The sequence below is a fragment of the Colobus angolensis genome, unplaced genomic scaffold (genome assembly GCF_000951035.1).
Source record: "Colobus angolensis palliatus isolate OR3802 unplaced genomic scaffold, Cang.pa_1.0 Scaffold130, whole genome shotgun sequence".
Lineage (NCBI taxonomy): Eukaryota > Metazoa > Chordata > Mammalia > Primates > Cercopithecidae > Colobus > Colobus angolensis.
The window spans coordinates 653653-661531 of record NW_012114253.1 but is presented as its reverse complement, the minus strand read 5'-3'; the positions used below and the strand labels follow the sequence as shown (position 1 = coordinate 661531).

Here is a 7879-nt window from a genome sequence, read left to right as displayed (position 1 = left end):
AGTAGAGTCGGGGTTTCTCCATGTTGGTCAGGCTGGTCTCGAATTCCCGACCTAAGGTGATGCACCCGCCTCTGCTTCCCAAAGTGTTGGGATTACAGGCGTGAGCCACCTCGCCCGGCCGAAAAACACTTTTTAAAAGGTGTTCTCTAATGGGTCCGGGAGTCCGCCGCGGTCTCGGGCGTCACCAACTGGCCTTCACGAGAACTGCAGGCGAGGGCCGGCCGGGCTCCAGGACCAGGGACAGCGCCCCGGGTGCCTTTCCGAGAAGGGTGGGGACCCGGAGCCGCCCGGACAGCGCCCAGAGTAGCCGACCGCGCGCTCGCTGCCCCTCACACTTCCTCACCCCTCCCTTACACGGAGGCGTCTCCAGCGCCCGTCCTCGCCCTCTCCCGGCGCCAGGCGCCGCACGTCTCCCAGCTCACAAGGGCGCACCTGCGCCCGCACACCGCCCCCTCCCGCGGGACCCGTTCTCTCAGTGAGCAGATCACGGGGCCGCACCTACGCGTTCCGGGATCTCTGTGATCCTGACAACAGCCCCGTGAGGCCGATCATGCAAGAGTTACATGTCTGCCATGGCTGACGGGGGAAATTGAGGTGTGCAAACTAGAGCAGATCCAGCTCTTCCGAGCTCCTCGGGACCTCAGTCCCTATCACCCGTGCACTGCGGCTCAGTGGCACAGCCCCTTTTAGTTCCCGAGGCCCTGTGCCAAGCGCTTTCATCCAGTCCTTAAATCCACCCTGTAAATTAGGTACAATCATCTTCCCCATTTCACAGATCAGAAAGCCGAGGTCCCAGAGGCCTAATGACTTGCTCAAGGATCAGCGGATGCAGATATGGCTACAAAACCTCTCTGAGGTCTTCACACTGCTCTGAGTCACTGTGAGGGACGCTCCTGCCAGGAAGAAAGTCCTCCCCACAGTACTCGCTGCCCTGCCCTGGCTGCTCTGTCCTGGCATCCTCAGGGGCTTGAATGCCTTCTGGGGTAAGATGGGGGCATGCAGCCTCGAGATCTCTCACAGAGGAACCCAATCTCCCCATCCTCACAAGCTTTAGCCTCACAAAGCACCTCCCCAAGACACACAGTAGGTGCTTAATAAACCTGTTGCTTGGCTGAAGCCCTTTCTTCCAGAAACCAGGGCTCTAAATGCATAACTACACAGCCTGGATACCAAGCAGGGCAGAGTGAGCCAGTGAGGAAGGGCATAGGCTTGAGAGAGCTGGACAAAGTGGGTTCCAACTCAGCCTTTTTTTTTTTTTTTCTTTTCTGAGACAGAGTCTCGCTCTGTCGCCCAGGCTGAAGTGCAATGGTACAATCTTGGCTCACTGCAAGCCTCCAGGGTTCAAGTGATTCTCTTGCCTCAGCCTCCTGTGTAGCCTGGGCTGCAGGCACCCACCACCATGCCCGGTTGGTTTTTGTATTTTTAGTAGAGATGGGGTTTCTCCATGCTGGCCAGGCTGGTCTTGAGCTCCCAACCTCAAGTGATCCTCCTGTCTCAGCCTCCCAAAGTGCCGGGATTACAGGCAAGAGCCACTGCACCCAGCCCCAACTCAGTCTTGAGCTGTGACTGTCAGCCTTAGTTTCCAATCTGAAAAATGGAGATGATACTAGCTCTTAGCTCACAGGGTGATGGTGTGTTAAACAAGGTGATGTACACAAACACCTTCGCATGGTGCCTTGTGCTCACAAACGGCTTCCACGGTGGTGGCTGTTAACACCGTTGCCAGTAGGGCCTTCTTTGGGATATACAAAGCCCAGGAGCCCTAGCTGAGTCATGCCCTCATTTACCTCAAGGGTAAAACAGGTGGGCAGGAGGAGCAGAGGAAGAGGTTGCAAATGTAGTCACGCTGGGTTGGGGACAGAAGGAGGAGGGAGATGGCTGGAGCATGGTGCCTCATGTTTGTAATAATCCCAGCATTTTGAGAGACCGAGGCAGGTGGATCGCCTGAGGTCAGGAGTTTGAGAATAGCCTGGCCAATATGGCGAAACCCCATCTCTACTAAAAATACAAAAATTACCTGGGCATGGTGGTGCATGCCTGTAGTCCTGGCTACTCAGGAGGCTGAGGCATGAGAATCACTTGAACCCAAGAGGCCAAGGTTGCAGTGAGCTGAGATTGCACCACTGTGCTCCAGTCTGGGCAACAAAGCAAAACCCCAAAAAAAAAAAAAAAAAAAAAAAAAAGGAGGGAGAGGCAGCCATCCTTGGTGGAGGCAGAGAGCCTAGCAGTGTCTGAGACCCCCTGCCTCATGACCTAATCTCTGAGCCTCAACCCTGATCAGCCCTATAGTCTTCTTGTTTTAGGGAGGACTCCATAAATGTTCAATGAATGAATGATGTCCTACGTTGACTATGAACAAAAAGAAACAAAGTCAACTTTAGTCCTATCGTAATATATACAAGACCTGGCATCAGTATGGGTTTGGAATCACATGGACCTGAGCTTAAATTCCTGCTCTGCCACTTCCTGGCTTGTGACTTTGGGCCATTTTCATAACCTCTCAAAGCCTCAGTTTCTTCATCTGTAAAAGGGGATGGTAATGATAATAAAAGTACTTACCACATAGGATTGTTCTTAGGATTCAGCATCAAGAGCTCACCCCTGGCACATAGTAGGCACACAATAAATGGGGACTGTCTTTAGTACTGCTACTGGACACATGCAAGGACAGTTATGAGCTGAGCCAGGAAAGCTGAGTTCTAAGCCCAGTGCCACCACTGGCTCACAGCGTGACTGTGGGCAGCTGCCCAGTTTCCTTCTCTAAATAATGAGGCCCCTCCAAGGGCCCTTCTCAATCTGATTTTCTGGGGCAGCCTAGCCCCCATTTGCATGGTGGGCAGAGAAGTCTCTTGGAAACAGCTCTGCCCACCAGTCTGTCTCTTTCAGACCACGCCACTGAAGGGGGTGGTGTTCCCATGACAGGGAGGTAGGCAGGCATCACTGGGAGTCTCAGAGCCTCATCTGATAACTGCCGTGGCCCCATACAGATCTCTTAGGACCAGCCCCACTCCAATGCAGGTGCAGCCCCAGAGCCACATCACATAGGCACTGGGTTTCAGAAGAGAGAGACCTGTACCAAGGTCAATTGTGTGCCCCTAGGTCCATCTCCTTGCCTCTATGAACCTCAGTTTCCTCACCCACAAAAGGTTGATGAGTCTTGCTGGCCCCAAGGACTCCGGCACACCCAGCAGCAACCCAGATGTGAAAGTCCTTTGTGAATTGCTCCCATCAGGCATAATCATGATAATTACCATCTGTCAAATGAGTGGGTTGGACCCGCTGATCTCTGTGGGCTTCTTCCCAGCTCTGAAGCTGGGGATTTCTTGGGGTTCTGAGCTGGGAATTCACACAGACATAGGGGGCCAGGAGGAGTCAGGGTCTACAGGATTGTGCATCCAAGGGAACCCCTGAAAAGTCATCCCCATTCATCCTTTTCCCCCAAGCCAGCCTGGCGCACTGGGCCCCGGGGATAGGTCATGGGGAGAGGGAGCTGGAAGCTTCAGGGCCAAGTCCTGCAGGTGTGAGCCTCCGAGTCTAAGCCTCACCCCTGCCCCTGCCCAGAACTGCTCCCATTACCCAGAGCACAGACTCTTGTGTGGTGCCCTCCCCAACCCCTTCTCATTCTGCATGCCGTACACAGAAATGGCTAAAAGTAGAGTCACACAACCCTCAATTCAAATCTCAGACCCAGCCACTCACCAGCTGGGTGACCTGGGGCAGGCTATTTAACCTCTCTGAGCCTTTGAGGGTTGCTCTGAGGATTAAATGAAATAGATCCATGAAAAGTGCTTACATAGGGCCCAGCAAGTGCTCCATGAATGCCCCCACCTGCATCCGATTGCTCAGGCCCCATCCTGCCTCCCCGCAACCAGCATCTTCCTAGAGTTCCTGAGCTACCTGCCCAGTTCCCACCCTGACTGCCATGGGTGGGCCCAGCGTTGTAGAGTTTGGGCAGGTCCCAGGCTTCTCTGCCCTTCGGAGGACTACAGAGCCCACACTTCTCCAGCCAGGGAGGGCTGTGGGCTTTGGGGACTGGGACAGGTGAGGTCTTTGTCCCAGCGGCTCTGCCCAGTCCTGTTTCTAGAGGCAGGGAGCCCTGGGAGAGGGGCTGTAAGGGCAATCGTCTTTCTCCCTGGCAGAGCTCCCACACCTCAAGTGAAAGGCAAGTGGTGAATGAGGCAAGGCTAGAGCCTTCAGCCCCATGGTGTCCTGAGCCTGCTGCCTGGGTGGGCACAGTGCCTACAGCAGTCTGCCAGGGGGTGGATGACCTCTCTCTGGACCTCCAAGATAGGGTAAGATGCAAGAGGCTGGTGATGGTGACATCAGCTCAGGCCTTGTCCTGGCAGCCTCTTGAGGGTCCCTGACACTGCCAACTTTTGAGCAAGAAGAATCAGGGCTGCCCTGGAAATTCTGGCACCGAGCCTGCAGGCAGGAAGAAGTTCCCAAGGTCACCCTCCCTCAGCCGCCTCCACCCTACCCCTCGAGCCCTAAATCAAGGAGTGGGGCCTTGGAGAGGGCTGTCCTGTGAGCGGGGTACTGAGATGGCTTTCCCTCACAGAACTGGGGCCCGGAGTTCAGGAGCCAAGCAGAGGGTGGACCCATCTGCCCCACCTCCACCTTCCCTCTGCTGCCCCCACAGCCTGGCTGCGGCAGACACATGGCTCCTGTGGCCTTGAAAAAGTCACAGCCTCTGAGATGCTCAGGCGTCTGATCCTCACCCACTGCCCCCCAACCCCAGCCTTGCCAGCAGATCCACATTCTCAGGGGAGCCTGAGGAACAGGTACTGTAGTTTCAAGAAATATTGCAAGTCCCCCAGAGACACACACTCGAGGCTCACACAACACAGTCAACCAGCTTCAACTCATGGGGGTTGTATTGCAAAGAGAGAAACCACATCCTCCCATTCCGCAGATGGAAAGGGAGGCTCAAAGAGGCTCGGCGGCTTGCCTGAGCTCACCCAGCTAGTGGGGTGGGGCCAGCAGGGGAACACAGGCTTCCTGACTTCCTGAACCAATGACAGCCCCCGGCTCCCGGCTATCATAGCAGCCTAGCTCTTGGGTGGCTTGGTGCCTTGACCCTCTTGCCTGCCCCTGGGATGGAAGAGGCTGGAATCCTCTCCTTCGCACACTGGGAGAAAAGGAGGTCCAGGGCAGGCGAGGGGGCCATCCTTACACAGCAGTGGCAGGGCAGAGAACTGCGCCAGGTGGTTCCTCATTCCAGGCTAGTGGGCTCAGCCCGCCCCTCCCGTGTATCCCGCATTGATTTTGGGGAAATGTGAACTCCTCAGCCTGCCATTCGAGGCCCTTAATAGACTAACCCTGATTTGTCCCTACACATGCCTTCCATGAATCCAACCCAGTGTCCACATTGCCACCTCCCCGCCCTTGCCCACGCTGTAGCTGGTCTCGCCTCCAGGAGCGCCTCCACTCCTCCTCTTGCTGTGCAACTCGTAATTCTACCACTAACATTATCATTTACTGAACAGCTAATATGTGCCAGGCAAGGACTCCTCAAGGAGGAAACTTACCCAGTTCACCTGGTGATAGCCATACCAACTACCTTGGAAATGTGAAGTTTCCAAGGTAATTTTCCAAGGTAGTAAGAAAAAATTCTTACTACCCTCAAAACACTGAAGAAAAGCCTTATTTTTTTTCTGGCTGTAGAGAAATATTTGATGTTTTTAGAAAAGATTTTTCTCCAGATTTGTCTGGTGTTTGCCTTTCCTTCAGTGTGTCTCTATGTGTTTTTCTGAGTGCAGCTTTATATTTTTCAAAGCAGCTCCCAGCCAGTATGTCTGGCCCCACAAACAGCATCCCCAGGGAGGCAGGCAAATAAAAGCTCGTCATCCCTGTTCTAGGGAGAAAGAAATGAGGCACAGAGAAGGCAGGTGACTTGTCCAAAGTCACACAGCAGAGACTGGACTTGGCATCCTGAGGACTCCCAATCTATGTCCTTTTTAGACCCAGCAGAATGCCTAGGGTAAGCTTGGCAGTGCCCTCAGTGTTTGCTCGCATTCGCCTTCTTATCCCTTGAAACATACCCATCAGGCAGGCGCTATGATTCCCACTTCCTAGATCAAGAAACAGACTCAGAGGGAGAGAGGAATTCACCAAAAGTTGTATGGCTGCTCAGTGGCAATGTCAGAATTCGAACTTGGGTCTGCTTCCTCCACATGGGGGCCCGAGGGAGGGTGGCCTCGGTTGGCAGAGGTATTAACCAGTAGAGTGGGCAAGTCACTTTCTGTCTTTGAGTCTTACCTCCTCATCTGAGACAAGGCACCTGGCTGTGGCAGGGACCGCAGGACCCAGCTCATCTCTGTGTCCCAGTGCCTGTCATGGTTCCCGAAATCGACTACATGCCCATTAAATGCTTAGTGGGCAGGCACACGAGGCAGCTCTCATTGTGCTGGTGCAAAGCAGGAGTGTCATGTTTCCTTTCTTCCAGTAGGAAAGGCTGGAATCCCTGGGACCTTTCTGTTTTGGGGTGTCTCCCCACCAACACCCCTCTGCCTCTTTTTCCTTCTTCCTCTCTGAGTCACCACCTGCCTGCCACTGCCGGTCTTTAGCCCTAAATACAGAACACATTTTGAGGCATAAAATGTCCACAAAGGTGAGCGACAGCTGCAGCCCCCTACCCCTGTGTCCCCTCCTCCTAGGCTGACCCCAGGGTGGCCGCCCCAGGAAGCCCTGAGACTGGCGACCCCTGCTTGGCCCTAGTGTGGATCCAGAGGCTGCACTCTGCAGAAAGTCCTCAGCCTGAGGCCCCATGTGCCCACACTGCCACCAGAGCTAAACTTCCTTTCCTTATTGGCACAGGGCTGCCACCTCACACCTCTGACTTTCCTCATCCCCCAGCCAGGCTGAGTTGCCTCCCAGAGCTGGAGCTGGGCCCAGAGAGCGAAAATGACTTGTCCGGGCCACACAGCCAGCAAGAGACAGGGCCAGGATTGGACAGGGAATCAGCACTCTGGCAGGCTTGGCGTGAGTGCTGAGGGAGCTGGGAGCCACTCACTGCTCGCCGTCTAGCACGCCTGCCCTGGAGGCCTCACCTAAGCCCACAGAAGCACCTCTCCACAGCGCCAGTCTCTCAGAGGCACAGGGTGCCAGGGCCAGCCTGGCAGAGGTCCTGCCATGCAAGGAGGTGAGCAGAGAGTGCTGAGGACTCCCTTCCCTTCACACCAGCTGGCCCCTAGCCTTGCTGAGAGGACAAAGCAGAAACTGGGGCCTGGTAATGCCTCTAGCAAAAGTGGAAAGGAAAGGGAACCCCAGAGCCACTTGGAGCCTGCGCTGGGGCCTCTCCTGTCTTGGGAAGCACCTGCAGAACAACACCTTCAGGGGCAGCAAAGGAGCAGCCTGGGGAGAGGCTCCCCTGGCAACCCGGGGGGTGTGTGCACAGAGGGGCGGCAGGAGAGGAGGTGCTTCCCACTGAGCGGGAAGCACCAGGCAGTTTCCCAGGATTCTTAGGGTCAGCCAAGATGGGTCCACGTGAATCAGAAAAGAGGGAGGAAGGGGAGGCTTTGCTGGGGATGGTTGGGGGCCTCCACTCCCCTCCCCGGGTGATGAAGCGTTCACATCCCACACGCAGGAAGCTGATGTAATGCATGCGTGTGTGCACCCATGATGGCCTGGGTGTGGGTGGGTGCGTGTGCATGTCTGCCAGGTTCATTTTTAAGGGCGTAGGGCGTCCTCGTGTTCTTCCTGCGTGCGCGTGTACCATGTGTGCACCCCGGAGGAGATAATGGAGGCAGACAACAGCAGACGAGGGCTTCCGAAGAGGCTCTTCTCCTTGCTGACAACCTCCATCTCTCTGTGTGTACACACATGCCAGCATCTGGATGGTGTGTCTCTCAGTGTTTGTGTGTCAGGCAGAGCCTGGGTG

At 55.3% G+C, this 7879-nt stretch overlaps 1 protein-coding gene across 1 annotated transcript in view; it reads right to left on the bottom strand.

The window, feature by feature from the left end:
* The window catches only part of RAP1GAP (RAP1 GTPase activating protein), a 78415-nt gene extending 72202 nt beyond the window's left edge, over positions 1 to 6213 (bottom strand). Inside the window, exon 1 of the mRNA XM_011933970.1 lies at positions 6112 to 6213. The gene's annotated coding sequence lies outside the window, so the exon portion shown is untranslated. The remainder of the gene's footprint in view (positions 1 to 6111) is intronic.
* Between the last annotated feature and the right edge of the window lie 1666 nt (positions 6214 to 7879).